The sequence below is a fragment of the Muntiacus reevesi genome, chromosome X, assembly GCF_963930625.1.
Source record: "Muntiacus reevesi chromosome X, mMunRee1.1, whole genome shotgun sequence".
Classification (NCBI taxonomy): Eukaryota; Metazoa; Chordata; class Mammalia; order Artiodactyla; family Cervidae; genus Muntiacus; species Muntiacus reevesi.
This window is the reverse complement of record NC_089271.1, coordinates 125,639,140-125,657,252: the sequence shown is the minus strand read 5'-3', so window position 1 is coordinate 125,657,252 and position 18,113 is coordinate 125,639,140. Positions and strand designations below refer to the sequence as shown.

At 39.8% G+C, this 18,113-nt stretch overlaps 1 pseudogene; it reads left to right on the top strand.

The window, feature by feature from the left end:
- Nucleotides 1-16,563, top strand: part of LOC136154701 (DNA repair nuclease/redox regulator APEX1-like) — a 32,279-nt pseudogene extending 15,716 nt beyond the window's left edge.
- The last annotated feature ends 1,550 nt before the right edge of the window (nt 16,564-18,113 follow it).

Genomic DNA, 18,113 nt, shown 5'->3' with positions numbered 1-18,113 from the left:
ATTTTCCTCCAATGGGCTACATCACCTTTTCTGTGGTTTGCTACTATATGGGTCATCTTCAGGATAGTAAAATGAAAGTGGAAAAGCAGGGGAAGTTTTTCATTCTTTCTCCATAACTCTTAAGAAACGAGAATCCTTTGTGTCACAATAGATGAACTCTGCTCATTGAATGGGGTACTGTCCATTAAATCTGTGCTCGAGTGTGTGGGAGCTGTGACCCACACATGTGTCATCAACTCAACAGCAGTTATTGAATGCCCACTTCTGTGCTAAGTCATTCAGGTTGTAAGAAAATAGATTTGAGCAGCTTAGAATCCCACGGGTGGGATAAGACTTACATCCAAAGGGAGAGGTGTGAGGAAACTATAATACCAAAGAGAACCTAATGAAGAGCTAGATCTTAAGGAACAAACTGTAACTGTCATCTGAACCTGGAGAAAGAGGAAAGATCACTGAGCATCATGGGCTGGAGTTGGCACTTGAGCTGGACCTTGAAAGCCTGTAAGGGGTTGCCACAGGGCTTCTGTGGGCAAAGCCAGTTCCCTCACCCCCTATTGTGCACCAACTGTCAAGGGAGTGTTGGGGCCACTCTTCCTTTTCAGGAACAAGAGAGGAAATGCAGAGATTTTTGCTTCTTTGCCTCTTCTCCTCTCTGCAATGGATGGATGTATCACCTAAAGAGCCTCAAATCAGTAGCCCTTCCCTCTGGGTCACAATGAGGATTTGGCTGCTGCCTTGCCCAATAAAGAAATAGGAAAAAAAAAAAAAACAAAAACCAACCATAACAAGAATTTGAGAGTTTGAGCTGCATAAGAACAAATCTGCAATAAGAGAATCTACATGGGCTTGTGCAGAAAGACAAGTGCTATTTTCTGCTTGAGTCTGTGACTGGTAGAGAATCACTCAACCCTATGATTGTATTATTTATACAGAACTCACTAGGGCACCATCTGGTGCTAAGCTAACCACAAAAACAGGAAAATCAAACCCAAAGCCAATTGTCTTCATTGGAGTTTTTGCTAATGACCTGTTCCTCGCCAATATTCCAACTGATCACATTTTAGTTTGAAACAGGAAAAGACATTTAATGCTTTAAAGGGAAGTCTTAGAGGGAATTTGGTTAGACATACCCTGGAGAAGATTCTATACCTATCTAGATCTTCTCAGTCAAGAGGGCACTGCCCCTATTTCAGGTCTTATTACATCTTATTAAGTTGTCAGATCAAGTTCATAATGTCCCATCTCAGTGCCCAGTCACTAAGAGATAAAGGTGAGAGGTGATCTTGCAAGATTATGTCCTAGAGAAGGAAAATGAAGCCAAAATAGTGAGGAAACTTCTGCTGGGGTATAGGAAACAAACTAACAAATGTCATGATGAAAATAATTCTAATCTGAAGTGATTTTTAAATCCCATATTTGGGCTCTCAATAAATTATTCTCATTGAGGCAGCAGACTTGACATTGCACACATATTTTCCTATGTAATCAAAAATTTTTACAACTCTAATGCAAAAGTCGTGTGTGTGTTGAACTTGAAAAAAGTGAAAGTCTTTCAGTTGTGTTCAACTCTTTGTGACCCCATGGACTATACATTTCATGGAATTCTCCAGGCCACAATACTGGAGTGAGTAGCCATTCCCTTCCTCAGGGGATCTTCCCAACCCAGTGATCGAACCCAGGCCTCCCACATTACAGGGAGATTCTTTACCAGCTGAATCAACAGGGAAGCCCATTTTTAAAAAATCCAATTATAAGGATTTTCCTTTTTAGTTCTTATGGGCTCTTCTTAGATTCTCCGAGCTCTGTTAATTTTCTTTTTGACAGAAATATTATAAAATGGTACCCGAAGTTAATTTGGTTTCAATATTATAAATTCATCATGAAAGCTGTGAACATTATGAGTCCCATTTTGTTCTCATTTGGAGCTAACACCTCAGGTCTTAATGATACCTCAGTACATAATCAAGTGTCTTGGTTCCCATGCTGGCTCGTGTTTGGCATTTTCTTTGGCCCATGACCTGACTGTTCACATTTTTAGGACTCTGTTTTTATTACAACCCTCTAGATATTTTTGACAATCCCAAGAAAAAGCTAATCAAATAGCCAAAAAACTGTGATTTTAAGAGAAATAGCTCTTCTAAACTTGAGAGCAAAATGAAATATCATATAAAGTGGTTCCATAAAGTACATTTCCATAATTCAACCATCAAATTTCTAGAGTTAGGGAGGTCAATCTTGCTTGCTTACTGTAAAATTAAGACTTACTTACAGCCAGAAGCTTAATTATGATGTACATTTAAAAATACAAATAAACCAGCAATTTTAATTAAGCCAGTTCATTCACGTTCATTTACAAGGGTGAAGTGTAAAGAGAAGGTAAGCGGTGGAGTCACCTAGGTTTGAATCATGAATCTGCCACTTAGCAGCTTTGTCCCTTGACTAAGTTACTTAAACTCTTTAAGGGTCAGTGACATCCTTTCATTTGTAAAGAGGGCTTTATATTTCCTCCTCCTAGTGTTTCTGTGGAAAGGAAATGGGATAATATTTAGAAAAATCTTCAGCAATTTCTGGCACGTTGTAGGAGGTCTAAAAATCTGAGTTCAATTGCTCTTTCCCAGTTACTTCCTAAACTTTTCCTTACGACCAACAACTCTGAAAGGGGAGTGATTTACATGTAGTACATCACTGATTACAAAAGTCTAGGGAAACTAAGATCTCTAACTCCGTCCTTCATTTAAAACACTGTCAAATGTCCTTCACAAAATCCCAGACCTCCTTTTGCCCCATTTGTCACTGTAGAGCTGAAGTCTGTACTTCATCAATAAGAACTTCTTTACCCACCTCAAGGTCCAATTTCCTCCATCTCAACCACATCAACCCACTAAAGCAAAGAGCCAATTCCCTCATATTAAAAAAGGTTTTGCATTGGTAAACAGGTAAGCAAACAGTACACTCACAATTGGATGACCTAACTGAATGACTAATCTAGAACTATCCCAAGTATGAAACAACTAGAAAAAGTAAAAGAGAAAAGTCTTCCTAAAAGTTTTTATTTTAGTTGTCAGAAACCTAAACACAACACTGTATTGGAAGAATTAATAGCTGTTTTCTAGCAAGAACTACAGACTAACCTTAATGAATTCAATTTATCTGTCTGTAACAATAACAAGGAAACTATATAATTCATCTTCTACAGCGAGTCCTTAAAAAAAATCCTCTTGACTCTATTTCCAAGATATTTACCACATTTAATGTTCATTTCCCTACAGTTTATGTAAAGAGTTATATTTTCCTGGGGGCACTTTCTATGACCTTTAATTTGATAATCTTTGACATAGAATAAGCCCTACCTTGTAGGGTTGGTTTCATGGCTAAACTAGATTGCATAGATGGCAACATTTGTGAGCACAGTACAAATAGAAGGAGTTACTTTTAACAAGAAGGCGGCAGTTTGGTGCCCATACTGTCTAGGAAAGGGGAACTGGAGAGTTCTGTAGGCAATATGATCCCCACTCTGGTGGAAAGGAAGACAAATCCTTACTGTGCTTCAGAGACAGCTTTTCTAAGGACTCAGAGCCCCACACATAGTCTCCGTGCCTTGGACACATGGAGAAGTCTCAGTCTCTAGCACCTTTTTCAAAACTCCTTCTTAGACACCCAAAGCTTCCATCATCCTGCTGTCTCCTCGTGAAGCACAGGCTGAAATGATGGATGCCGGTTGCAGGGTCTGTGCCATGAATTCCCTCCGAGGTGGACACCTTCCTGGGGACGCTGCCCTACCTGGCATTGGACACACCCGCACCCATGGTTGTACCTTCACTCCTGTCTTGAGATGCTGCTACAAGAGATGGCACTGATCCACTCCAGGAAGACTCGTTGTTTTCCATCTTGGAGGGGGTGCCTTTTTCTGATCTGATCCCCCAGTTCCAGTTGGGCCCCTCTGTTAAGAACGATGAGGATTTCTCACTCAGAGACAGGGCAGAGGGAGGTGAAACTGGGGAGGGGCAGTGACAGCACAAAATAGATGGCTCTCGACCACCCGAGATCCAAGCATTCCCCTGGGACAGGGAAAACTGGGCATCATTCATTCTAGAAAGAAGCAGGATGAGGGACACAGGGGGCCCAAAGGCAAACTGCAGAAGCCAACTGGTAAAGCCAGCAGGGACTTCCCACTGTTCTTGGAACACAATCCAAGCTGTGTATCATGGCCCATGAGGCTCCGAGTGACCCAGACTCCACCTGCTTCTCCAACGTCACCTCATACACTCACTGCCCCCACCCCATCACTAGCTCGGCCCACAGTGACATTCTTTAGGTTCTTTAGATTTGCTAACTTGTTCCCAGCCTAGAGTCTGTGCACCTGCTCTTCCTCCAATCTGGGACCCTCTTCTCCTGTATCTTTGCCTGGCCACCACTCAGGTTTCAGCCCAAATGTCACCCCAGGGAGGTGACAATCTTAGTTGATGTTTCACAACTCTCCAGTACTACCACCACCAAATCACTCTATCCTGTCATCTTGTTCTATTGTCTTCAGTTCAGTTCAGTTCAGTCACTCAGTCGTGTCGAAGTCTTTGCAACCCCATGGACTGCAGCATGCCAGGCTTCCCTGTCTATCACCAACTCCCAGAGTTTACCCGAACTCATGTCCATTGAGTCGGTGATGCCATGCAACCATCTCATCCTCTGTCATCCCCTTCTCCTCCTGCCCTCAATCTTTCCCAACATCAGGGTCTTTTCAAATGAGTCAGTTCTTCTCATCAGGTGGCCAAAGGATTGGAGTTTCAGCTTCAGCATCAGTCCTTCCAATGAATATTCAGGACTGATTTCCTTTAGGATGGACTGGTTGGATCTCCTTGCTGTCTAAGGGACTCTGAAGAGACTTCTGCAACACCACAGTTTAAAAGCATCAATTCTCCTGCGGTCAGCTTTCTTTATAGCCCAACTCTCACATTCATACATGGCTACTGGAAAAACCATAGCTTTGACTAGACAACGCTTTGTTGGCAAAGTAATGTCTCTGCTTTTTAATATGCTGTTTAGGTTGGTCATAACTTTTCTTCCAAGGAACAAGCATCTTTTAATTTCATGGCTGCAGAAACCATCTGAAGTGATTTTGGAGCCTCCCAAAATAAAGTCTGTCACTGTTTCCATTGCTTCCCCATCTATTTGCCATGAAGTGATGGGACCAGATGTCATGATGTTAGTTTTCTGAATGTCGAGTTTTAAGCCAACTTTTTCATTCTCCTCTTTCACTTTCATCAAAAGCCTCTTTAGCTCTTCTTCTCTTTCTGCCATAAGGGTGGTGTCATCTGCATATCTGAGGCTATTGCTATTTCTCCCAGCATTCTTGATTCCAGCTTGTGATTCATGCAGCCTGGCATTTCTCATGATGTACTCTGCATAAAAGTTACATAAGCAGGGTGACAATATACAGCCTTGATATATTCCTTTTCCTGTTTGGAACCAGTCTGTTGTTCCATGTCTAGTTCTAACTGTTGCTTCCTGATCTGCAAACAGATTTTTCAAGAGGCAGATCAGGTGGTCTGGTATTCCCATCTCTTTTAGAATTTTCCAGTTTGTGGTGATCCACACAGTCGAAGGCTTTGGCATAGTCAATAAAGCAGAAATAGATGTTTTTCTGGAACTCTCTTGCTTTTTTGATGATCCAGCGAATGTTGGAAATTTGATATCTGGTTCCTCTGCGTTTTCTAAACCCAGCTTGAACATCTGGAAGTTCATGGTTCACGTATTGCTGAAGACTGGCTTGGAGAATTTTGAGCTTTACTTTACTAGCGTGTGAGATGAGTACAACTGTGCGGTAGTCTGAGCATTCTTTGGCATTGCCTTTCTTTGGGATTGAAATGAAAACTGACCTTTTCCCATCCTGTGGCCGTTGCTGAGTCTTCCAAATTTGCTGGCATATTGAGTGTAGCACTTTCACAGCATCATCTTTCAGGATTTGAAATAGCTCAACTGGAATTCCATCACCTCCACTAGCTTTGTTCATAATGATGCTTCCTAAGGCCCCCTTGACTTCACATTCCAGGATATCTGACTCTAGGTGAGTGATCACACCATCATGATTATCTGGGTCATGAAGATCTTTTTGTACAGTTCTTCTGTGTATTCTTGCCATCTCTTCTTAAAATCTTCTGCTTCTGTTAGGTCCATACCATTCCTTTATTGTGCCCATCTTTGCATGAAATATTCCCTTGGAATCTCTAATTTTCTTGAAGAGACCTCTAGTCTTTCCCATTCTATTCTTTTCCTCTATTTCTTTGCATTGATCACTGAGGAAGGCTTTCTTATCTCTCCTTGCTATTCTTTGGAACTCTGCATTCAAATGGATATATCTTTGCTTTTCTCCTTTGCCTTTTGCTTCTCTTATCTACATGACAGTAATCTAAAATTATCTCATTTACCTATGTTTTGTTTGTCTAATATGTATTTGTCTCGTTACAGAATGTTTAGTCAGGTTCCTTGTCAGTTTTGCTCCCCATGACATCTCCAATGCCGAGTGTAGTTGTATAGTACTTGACACATAGCAGGTACCCAATACACAAGTGTTACATTTTGAATGATTTAATGAATATTTCAGGACATGAGAAATGGCAATTTGCAAAAATATTTGGGATATTAAGAGGAAAAATCTTCACTAAGATGCAAAATACCACTGGGTGTAGAAATGTCTCATTTACGAACTGTGGTAAAAATAGGTAGCAGGAACAGGGAGAAGGGGAAGGAGCTCAGAAATGCCAATGTTAACACTCTGCTTGCCATAACTCTGCCGATACTTCAGACAGAATGATAGGTAGAAAACTAGCTTGGGCATCAGCGCAACTACACGCTTTACAAATGGACTTTGCATCAGTTAATTCTCTATTACTAAAGATTACTGTTGTAGGTTGGGTCATGGTCCTACATTTAATTAATCTGAGGTTAAAGATTTCCATGGCTGGATGTACTAATTCAGAGTAATCAAGTATTGATTGTGTCTTTTACCAACAATGAAATAACAATAGTCAGCTTTTATTTGGTGCCCTGAGTCTTCTCAAATCCCAGAATAATCAGTGAAGCAGTTTCAGTGCTTAGTTGAAATATTATTCCTAAGTTTTAAAACAAATAAAAACTCAGTTTGTTCAATATCTTGTAGTAATCTATAATGAAAAAGAATTTAAAAAGAATATATATATATATATATATATATATGTATATAGCTGAATCAATTTGCTGTGCATCAGAAACTAACACAATATTGTAAATCAACTCTCCTTCAATTAAAAAAAGAACTCACATTGTCATTTATTACAATCAGAAGTTTTCTTCAGAATGTGAAAGCTCAAATTGAAGATTTCTCTCTGCCTTCATTAGTTCTATCATACACCAAGCCTGAGAATCTTTGCTTAGCAAAGCACAAAATTTGTACTTTGGGAAATGACTATATTTCCAACTTTAAATGAGGGAAATAGCCCAACCCTTGGTATAGATGGAGAAATTGACACCTTCTCCTCAGTTCTACCGCTCCCAATACACAGCTCTCACCCAAAGCCCCTTATTTATGGTTTCTTAGAGTCCTGTCTTTAAAACCATCCAATGTTCCAGGACAATCCAATATAATGAATTCACACTCTGCACAAGGCTTTCTGCTAAATGCCTGTAGATATTACTCAGAACAGTCTCTGTCTTTAAGTAGTTGATAATCCAACAGACATCAGAGAGATTTTTTTTAAAAAGTCTCTATATAACATTAGGAAGTTTGTGCTAGTTAGCAAGGAAAATGTTAACAATTTTCCAAGGAAGGGGCATTCTATTCTTGATGCTCTGCTCTTTTACTTTTATACATTCTCCCTGAGTAATTATATTCATGACTCAACTTCTATTATTGTCAACATGGTGATTGATTCCAGATCCGTCTATCCTGTCCAGATCGTGCCATCTGTATTTCTAAATCTCTAGTGACCAGCTTCAATCTCCTGGAAGATCCTGAAGTTTATGAAACATACAAAATCAAATTCAATAATGCCTCTCACTCTTCTCCTTCCTAAATTCTCCATCTCTGCAAATGGGTTAACCATGTTCCCAAAACCACAACTCCCCAGCCAGAAACCTTAGAATCACCCTCTATGCCTCACTCTGGTTTATCCCTCAACACCAGGCCCCAACAACACTATCTCTCTACCTTATAGGATGCCTCAGAGGACACAACTCCCTCTGCTCTACATCCATGTTGCTACCATCACTGCCTTATCCATTCATGTTCCTGAACTCGGTGGTTATTCACACTTGGATTTCAGTCTTAGCTCTGCCTTTTCCAGTTGGTGACCTTGGGCAACTTCTTACTTTCTGCTTCAGTTTCCTCAATGAAAAAATGGGGATAATAATATTCCTTATATGTCACATGGCTGATAGAAATCTTTGGAAAAAGCAATGTATATATAGCACTTTACAGAGCACCTAATAGATAGTAGGTATTCAATACATTATAATTGAAATTATTATTGTAATATAAGAACCACAGATTGGCTCTGATCTACCTTCAGAGCCTGATTTCTCATTTTCCACTCCATCTTTGCCCCAGGTCTATACTGAAGCCTCATCAGATTTTGTATGATTCCCTGAACTCATGGAACCCTTTCATATCCTCTATCCCACTGCATTTTCTGTTCCCTCTGTCTCAATTGTTCTCCATGTCTTACCATTATTCAGTGCTCTTATTCATCTTGAAATTTTACATACCTTAAGTTCACACTCAGATGTTACCTTCTTAGTAACTGATTCCCTACATCCATTTGCCATACCTCCCTCTGTATTCCTATAGAACACACACACACACACACAGAGAAGGGCAGTTCAGTTCAGTTCAGTCGTTCAGTCGTGTTCGACTCTTTGCGACCCTATGAACGGCAGCACGCCAGGCCTCCCTGTCTGTCACCAACTCCCAGAGTTTACCCAGACTCATGTCCACTGAGTCAGTAATGCCATCCAACCATCTCATCCTCTGTCATCCCCTTCTCCTCCTGCCCTCAATCTTTCCCAGCATCAGGGTCTTTTCCAATGAGTCAGCTCTTTGCATCAGGTGGCCAAAGGATTGGGAGTTTCAGCTTCAACATCAGTCCTTCCAATGAACACCCAGGACTGATCTCCTTTAGGATGGACTGGTTGGATCTGCCTGCAGTCCAAGGGACTCTCAAGAGTCTTCTCCAACACCACAGTCCATCTGCGCTAAGCTTTCTTTATAGTCCAACTCTCACATCCATACATGACCACTGGAAAAACCATAGCCTTGACTAGACGGACCTTTGTTGGCAAAGTGATGTCTATGCTTTTCAATATGTTGTCTAGGTTGGTCACAACTTTCCTTCCAAGGAGTAGGCGTCTTTTAATTTCATGGCTGCAGTCACCATCTGCAGTGATTTTGGAGCCCAAAAAAATAAAGTCAGCCACTGTTTCTACTGTTTCCCCATCTATTTGCCATGAAGTGATGGGACCGGATGCCATGATCAGTACTATATCATATTACAATTTTTTACAATTATCTGTTTTCAAGTCTGTTTCCTATTTGTGATGAACTCTCAGGTCACTTTGGTCCTCGTTTCTAAGGTAATATCTTACACAGAGTTGATGTGCAGTAACTGGTCATTTAAAGAAACACTTCCTAGCTGAGATAACCTGGGCACACTTTATTGAAGGATGTTTTAATGGGAAAAGGCAGCAGAATGAAAAAGACATTTTTTTTTTCACAATCCCGTCATCTCCTCTCTGAAATGCTATCAGCACTCCCATCATCACACTACCATCCACCCCCACAAGACTAAACCTCCCTACTCTTAAACAACAAGCCCTATGACTGACTGAAGAAACCTTGGTGTCTACTAATTGAGCTTGAGTGAAATGCTCATGTAGTGGCAGGAAGGAAATAGCTGGGTTCAGATTGTAGAAGACCTTGAATTTTGAAGTTTGGACTTCACCCAGTAGACAATAAGGCGCCATTGGACACTATGTGGCAGGGTACACCATGATCCAAAAGGTATTTTTAGGAGATTCCCATGGATGGGATCTTCCCTGGAATTCCCTGGTGGCTCAGATGGTAAAGCATCTGCCTACAATGTGGGAGACCTGGGTTCAATCCCTGGGTCGGGGAGATCTCCTGGAGAAGGAAATGGCAACCCACTTCAGTATTCTTGCCTGGAAAAATCCCATGGATGGAGAAGCCTGTTAGGCTATAGTCCATGGGGTCACAAAGAGCCGGACACGACTGAATGACTTCACTTTCACTTTCATGGATGGGATGTACAGAAGTTTATTAAAGAATAAAGCCAATTCTTATAGAGGGACAGAAGAGAAGAAAGGGACCAAAATTTGTGGGAAATATCTATGTGGCAGTTATTATTGTAAAAGCACTTTATATATATATATAATCTCATTCAATCCTAGCAATAATGATAAATCCACCATAAAGTACTATCACTAATTCTAATGAGGAAGTAATGGCTTAGGGTGGTTAAAAAACTTGCAAAAGTAAAAAGGTGGTAAATAGAAGGGCTGGGGCTCCAATTCTAGTCTGCTTGATGTTAAAGTCTAGACTGGATATTCTTAACTTATTTATGTACCTTGGAAACACTTGAGGACAGAAATTCAACAAAATGAAAAAACAACCTATGGAATGGAAGAAGGTATTTGCAAACCATCTATCTAATAATGGGTTAGTATCCTACATATATTTATATATAAATATATAAAATTTATATTTAACATATGTGTGTGTGTGTGTGTATATATGAACAGTGAAAGCATTAGTCACTAAGTCTTTGCGACCCCATGGACTATAGCCCACCAAGCTCCTCTGTCCACAGAATTCTCCAGGCAAGAATATTGGAGTTGGTTGCCATTCCCTTCTCCAGGGTGTCTTCCTGACCCTGGGATTGAACCGAAGTCTCCCACATTGCATGCAGACTCTTTACCAACTTAGCCACCAGGGTAGACCTATATATGTAAATACATAAAATTTATATCTAACATAAAAAATTATATGTATATATATACATATATATATATGTTATATATACATAACTCATACAACTGAATAGCAAAACAAGTCTGACTGAAAAAAAATCTGAGTATAAACACTTCTTCAAAGAAGACATACAAATGGCCGACAGTTACATGAAAAAGTGCTCAGTGTCACTAATCATCAGGGAAATCTGAAGCTAAATCACAATAAGATACCACCTCACACTTCTTAGGAAGACTATTAGCAAAGGGATAAGTACTGATGAGGATACAGACAGAACTAACAGAACCCTGGTACTCTGCTGCTAGGAATGCAAATTGGCACAATCATTTTTGAAAATAGTATGAAGGTTCCTCAAAATATTAAAAATAGAACTACTTTATGATCCGGCAATCCTACTTCTGGGTATAAATCCAAAGAAGAGAAATCCGATCTCAAAGAGATGTCTACACTCCTGTTCTGTGCTGTGCTTAAGTCACTCAGATGTGTCTGACACTTTGTGACCCCATGGACTGTAGGCACCTCTGTCCATGGGGATATTCTAGCCAAGAATAGTGGAGTGGGTTGTCATTCCATTCTCCAGTGAATCTTCCCAACCCAGGGATTGAACCTGGGTCTCCCACATTACAGGCAGATTCTTTACCATCTGAGCCACCTGGGAAGCACATAGCTACTGTACTGAATACTTGAAATTTGCTTAAAGGGAAGATTTTAAGTATTCTCACAGAAAGGAATGAAGGAAAGGGAGGGAGGAAGGGAAAGTGAGAGGGAGGGAGGAAGGAACAAAGGAAGGAATGACAGGGAAAATGGCAACTTTGTGAGGTGGTATGTTAAATAACTTGATTGTGCTATTTCACAATGCAGGCATATATCAAAACATCAAACTGTACACACCTTAAATATATAGAATTTTTAATTTGTCAATTATCCCTCAATAATGATGGAAAAGCAAGCTCTCCAAAAACCTCATTCTAAGTGAAAGAAGTCATATACAGAAGAATAAATGATGCTTTTGAACTGTGGTGTTGGAGAAGACTCTTGAGAGTCCCTTGGACTGCAAGGTGATCCAACCAGTCCATCCTAAAGGAGATCAGTCCTGAATATGCATTGGCAGGACTGATGCTGAAGCTGAAACTCCAATCCTTTGGCCACCTGATGCAAAGAACTGACTCACTGGAAAAGACCCTGATGTTGGGAAAGATTGAAGGCAGGAAGAGAAAGGGATGATAGAGGATGAGATGGTTGGATGGCATCACCAACTCGATGGACATGAGTTTGAGCAAGTTCCAGGAGTTGGTGATGGACAGCAAAGCCTGGTATGTTGCAGTCCATGAGGTTGCAAAGCGTCAGACACGACTGGGCTACTGAACTGAACTGAAATACTGTACAATTCCACTAAAATGAAATTCTAAAAAAGGCAAATTTAATCTATGGTGACAGAAAGCAGATCAATGATTCCCAGATCAATGAGATTGGGGATAGGGTAGAACTGACAAGGAATGGGCCAAAAAAAAAAAAAAAAAATCTATCTTAAGGGGTTATTGGAAACATCCTAAGTCTTGAATAGCGGTGGTGATTTTTATGGGTTATGTATTTGTCAAAACTCATTAATTGTATGTACTTAAAATGGGTGAATTTTATTGTATGTAATTATACCTAAATAAAATTGATTTAAGAAGAAACAAAAAATGTCTTTCAGTTCCCTCAAAATTTGTTGCACAAATTTTCCAATTTAAATTTAGTAGTTAATTAGAAGAAATGCCAGGAGAGTTACTTTTAAGTGAAAAAGGATTATGTGAAAATATCAAGATACTTATTTAGAAAGACTCAGGTTTTATAAATGCACACTTATTTGGTATCTCAGAATCGACAATTTTATCACTTAGTACTTTTTTCTTTTTATGGTAATGGATCTAATACATTCTATTCACATTTTATTCTGTATATCCAAAGCAGAACATAAAGAGCATCTGATCCAAGACAAGTTTAATCATATAAGTGTCCAATGTACTTGTTAGGGGTGCTTTGACTTTAAGGTAAGAAATTCAGAATGCTTTCCAAGTTTGTTAATTAATAGCATCCCTAGACAAATATCTTCTTACTGCTGTGCCTGATTGCTAAATCTCTCTGCTTCAAGGCAACAGATGGCTTAAGTTCTCCCAGAATTAAAAAGGAAATAATCTAGAATTCCTTGTGATTCAAGGGACTAAATTTAATCAGGTTATCCTATTTTATAAGTTACAAATATCCTAGAAAAAATGAAGATGATCAAAGTGATTGCTATCTTCTAATCGCATGAGTAGTGTGTAATAGTCTTTATAGTACCAGTTGATGAAATACTGCTACCATAAAATCAGCATGTACTAAACCCAACCAAAGCCTTCAACAGTCTCTCTTCATGAACTTTTTCTTATGACAGCAATCTTCCTCTCTGGGCTTAGAAGATAATAGATTGCAGAGTTCCTTGAGCAGTCTTTAATAAGTTTAATTCAAGAGTAAGAGTAACAAAACTTTTTCTAGAAGTTTCATCTTAAGGTTCATTTGGTTCAGAGAACTTTTTTGGATTGTTCTCTGAGATTATATGAGTTTTATGCACTGCTGCTGCTGCTGCTGCTGCTAAGTCACATCAGTCATGTAAGACGGCAGCCCACCAGGCTCCCCCGTCCCTGGGATTCTCCAGGCAAGAACACTGGAGTGGGTTGCCATTTCCTTCTCCAATGCACGAAATGGAACGTGAAGTCACTCAGTCATGTCCGACTCCTAGTGGCCCCATGGACCACAGCCTACCAGGCTCCTCCGTCCATGGGACTCTCCAGGCAAGAGTACCAGAGTAGGTGCCATTGACTTCTCTGTTCTATGCACTAACACTATTTAAACATCAGTCTAAGCAATATTAAAATTTTTTTCTTCTTTACAGTGAGTTGTATGTCAGCATGTCATATGGTCCCCTCTAGATTGAAAGCCATCAAAGACAGGAATCAAAATGCCTGCATCCATTATATTATAAAAACACACTGCTCATAGATCCTCATCAAATGCTTAATTATTGACACTATCTGAACATCTGCCTGTTGTATGGGATATGCCAGACCAACATGGCCTTATAAAGTAGAGCCTGTTCCATATTGGTATTTTCTTTTCTTTTTATTAAAGTATTTATGTATTGATTTACAATGTTGTGTTAGTTTCAGGCGTACAGCAGAGTGATTCAGTTATATATATATTTATATTAATATTTCCTATTGTCATTCTACTCACTCAAATCTTTGTCTATTACTATATAACTAAAGTCAGGCAGGCTGCTTGCAAAAAAAAAGGCCTGTTTTTTTTTTTTTTAACACAAATATTTCTCCAAATCTCTGTCATCTGTATCTCTTCCCAATGTTCTGGCCTTTCCACTGCATTTTCCAAGAAATTCTCTTTGAATAGAGATTCATTTTTAGTTTGAAAGCACATTTTAATATTCTTTATTATTTCACAGTATCTTATAGTTCTTCAGTTACACTATTTTAGAATTACTTGTTTTGTGACACAGAAACAGAGAATCAAAATTTCTAAAAAATCAAGGAACATGAGTCTCAGCATCTTATACCAACTGCATACGTCATTCTCTACTCCATGCCCACCCACCAACATCCACACATACAGACACAAAATCCCAATCTGTAGCACAACTTTCTAACACTTGATATTTTGGTAGAGAGAGGAGACAAGTATACTAAAAAGAAAGGAAAAGGGTACATTATATTTTAATAATGTGACAAGGTCTAAGCAACAAAATTATTAAATATTTGGGTTATGTAAAGCAGTCATCCTCAGCCTATCTTTGAGCCTCACTCCATCACCCTGATCTATATCCCAGAGGGTATGAGATGACAAGAAGCTCGGAAATGGAGTAAAAGATGAGGTTGGCTTTAGGCACCATCTGGCATCCATATGACATAAAACTAGGAGCCACATGCTTATCACACATGCTTTTCTCACAAAGGAGTATCAGTCATAATTCATTTTGTTTGCTGGCCACCATTTCAAATTACATGATCTCTTACAGTTACAATGGTCATACTTAATCTCTAGTGATATATAGACATAGCCTTGTTATCATAGAATTTGTCCTGTTTTCCAGTAGAAAATGGTTTTCAAATGGCTATTTGTTTTTGGTAGGTTTCGTGATTTTGCTAACCCCATAAGACACTGGGGATGATGGATGAGAATAATTCTTCTAACAGTTTCCACAGTGATATACATACATTATGCACTCTTATAATGATGATTTTGGAAGACAAAAATCACCACTCCCCTCGGAGGCTAACACAATTGTATGCATTTTAAAAATAGTTCTCTTTTTTATGACTATAAAAGCAATACATTTCAATGAAAAAAAAACAAACACTTTAAATATGAGTAAAACTGGGAGAGAAAGAACCACGCAGTCTGGGTGGTAGAGGGACAACTAGGTTCAAGAATATCTGATACGGATTCTTTGTGCTGGGTTAAGGAAGAGCCAGACAGGGACTGAAGCAGGCAACACGATCAAAATACTGCTTCAGTGGGCGGCGTGGAACTGGTGCAGAAGGGCGTTTGTTACAGTGATGCCTGAAACATAGGAAAAAGGGAGTGGTGGTGGAAGATGGGGAAGAGCCCAAGATCTAGCCAGAGGTCAAGAAGAGTAAGGCAGGAGCGAAAAAGAGGCAGCAGGAGAGGGTGCAGTTCTGTATGAAGAACCCCCCTCCCCAGATCAGAAAACCTCACCCAGTGGCAAATCAACCACACTCAAGTTCTGCTCACGAAATGTGGATGGGCTTCAAACCTGGACTAAGAAGAAAGGTTTAGATTGGGTAAAGGAAGAAGTCCCAGATATCCTGTGCCTCCAAGAGACCAAATATTCAGAGAACAAACTACCAGTTGAACTTCAAGAGTTGTCTGGGTTATCCCATCAGTACTGGTCAGCTTCTTCAGACAAGCAAGGGTACAGTGGTGTGGGCCTCCTCTCCCCTCAATGCCCACTCAATGCCCTTTCCTATGGCATTGGTGAGGAAGAACATGATCAGGAAGGCTGAATGACTGTGGCTGAACATGATGCATTTGTGCTGGTGACAGCCTCTGTGCCTCATGCAGGAGGAGGTCTGATAAATCTGAAGTACTGCCAACACTGGGATGAAACTTTTGCAAATTCCTGAAGGGTTTGGCATCCCACAAGCCCCTTGCGCTATGTGCGGACCTCAACATGGCTCATGAAGAAATTGCCCTTTGCAACCCAAAGGGAAATGAAAAGAATGCTGGCTTCACTCCACAAGAGCAGCAGGGCTTTAGGAAACTGCTGCAGGCTGTGCCACTCAATGACAGTTTCCGGCATGTCCCTCTATCCCAACATGGCCTACGCCTACACCTCTTGGACCTATAGGACGAACACGCGATCCTAAAACGTTGGTTGGCTCCTTGATTATTTTTAGTTATCTCAGTCTCTGTTGCTTGCATTGTGTGACAGCAAAATCCATTCCAAGGCTCTGGGCAGTGACCACTGTCCCAATACCCAATACCTAGCCCTATGACACCTCTCCCAAATCACACTGAGCCTGGGAAATAAGCCCACCAAGCTAGCTTTAAACTTCTTACCCCAAAACTTCTTTAATAACTGGTCTCTAGAGAAATTTGCACTGTATTTCCCTTCTAAACTATGGAATCCTTTAACCAGGCTTCTAATAACAGATGTTGAGTTCTCAAGGAAGGTGTTTGTGTAGGGGCAGTGCTTTTTTTTTTTTTTACATTAAACAAAAGTTATTGATATTTTCTTTGAACTGTCCATATGAAAATAAAGAGCCATAGTTTTAAAGAAAATCTGATATGATATACAACCCATGGAAGGAAAAAACAGTGCTTTTATATTTGAAAGGATTATTTGGATATGGTTATATCAATATGCTTCCATCAAAACAGCCATGTCAGGCAGTCATATCAAAACATTCTGCTTTGAGATGGAAACTAGTGAAACATAAGAGGCAAAGTCTGGGTAAGACATGGTAAATGAGGCATGTTCTTGAGAGGTCTATGTCATTTTGATCAATGTTGGGGAAGCTAGCAAAAGGATCTGATAAGCAGCTGCAGTGTAATTGAGATTTCATTCATTTTAAAAATCAAATTCTGCATCAGATTTTAAGATATTCATAAATCATATTTCAAAGTGTTGAATTATATACAAGAATATTAATTGATTTTATAACAAATTGATAACTACTCATTGCTAGACACTGCTCATTACTCTTTATATAATTATCATAGGAGCCCAGAGTAGTAGTTACTATCCCATTTCACAGTTAATAAAGGAAAACTATGGGCTCAGAGAGGTTACAGAATTACAAGGTCATGCATGCGTGCTAAGTTACTTCAGCCGTGTCTGACTCTTGAATGAATTGCCGTGCCTTCCTTCTGGGGATCTTCCTGACCCACGGATAGAACCCCATCTCTTATGTCTCCTGCACTGGCAAGCAGGTTCTTTACCACTAATGCCACCTGAGGGGGTGGGGGGCGGGCTTCCCTGGTGGCTCAGATGGTAAACAATCCGCCTGCAATGTGAAAGACTTGGTTCCATCCCTGGGTTGGGAAGATCCCCTGGAGAAGGACATGGCAACCCACTCCAGTGTTCTTGCCTGGAGAATCCCCATGGACAGAGTAGCCTGGCGGGCTACAGTCCATGGGGTCAGAAAGAGTCAGACACGACTGAGTGACTAAACACAGCACAGAGCCACCTGGGAAGCCCTGAACTACAAGGTTATATGGAATTAAAGGGTTATCATAGGTATATAGCACTGATTCATCTCATAAAAAGATAGGAACTTATTTTGATGTACTTTCTCATATAGTTACTATATCTTATAAATGCATTTCTAGGTTTAGCCTATTCTTTCTGTAATACTGCAAAAAAAAAGTTTCATTTAAATTGAAAGTGAAAAAAATAAAAGGCCTTAAACATTCATAAACGATTAGTAGGAACATAACAGGAATATAATTATATTGCAAGATTTCTACACATGTAGAATGATACAATTGCTTTCCATAGTCATTGGCCTTTTTTTTTTTTCCAGCAGAAATATGTCAATATTAA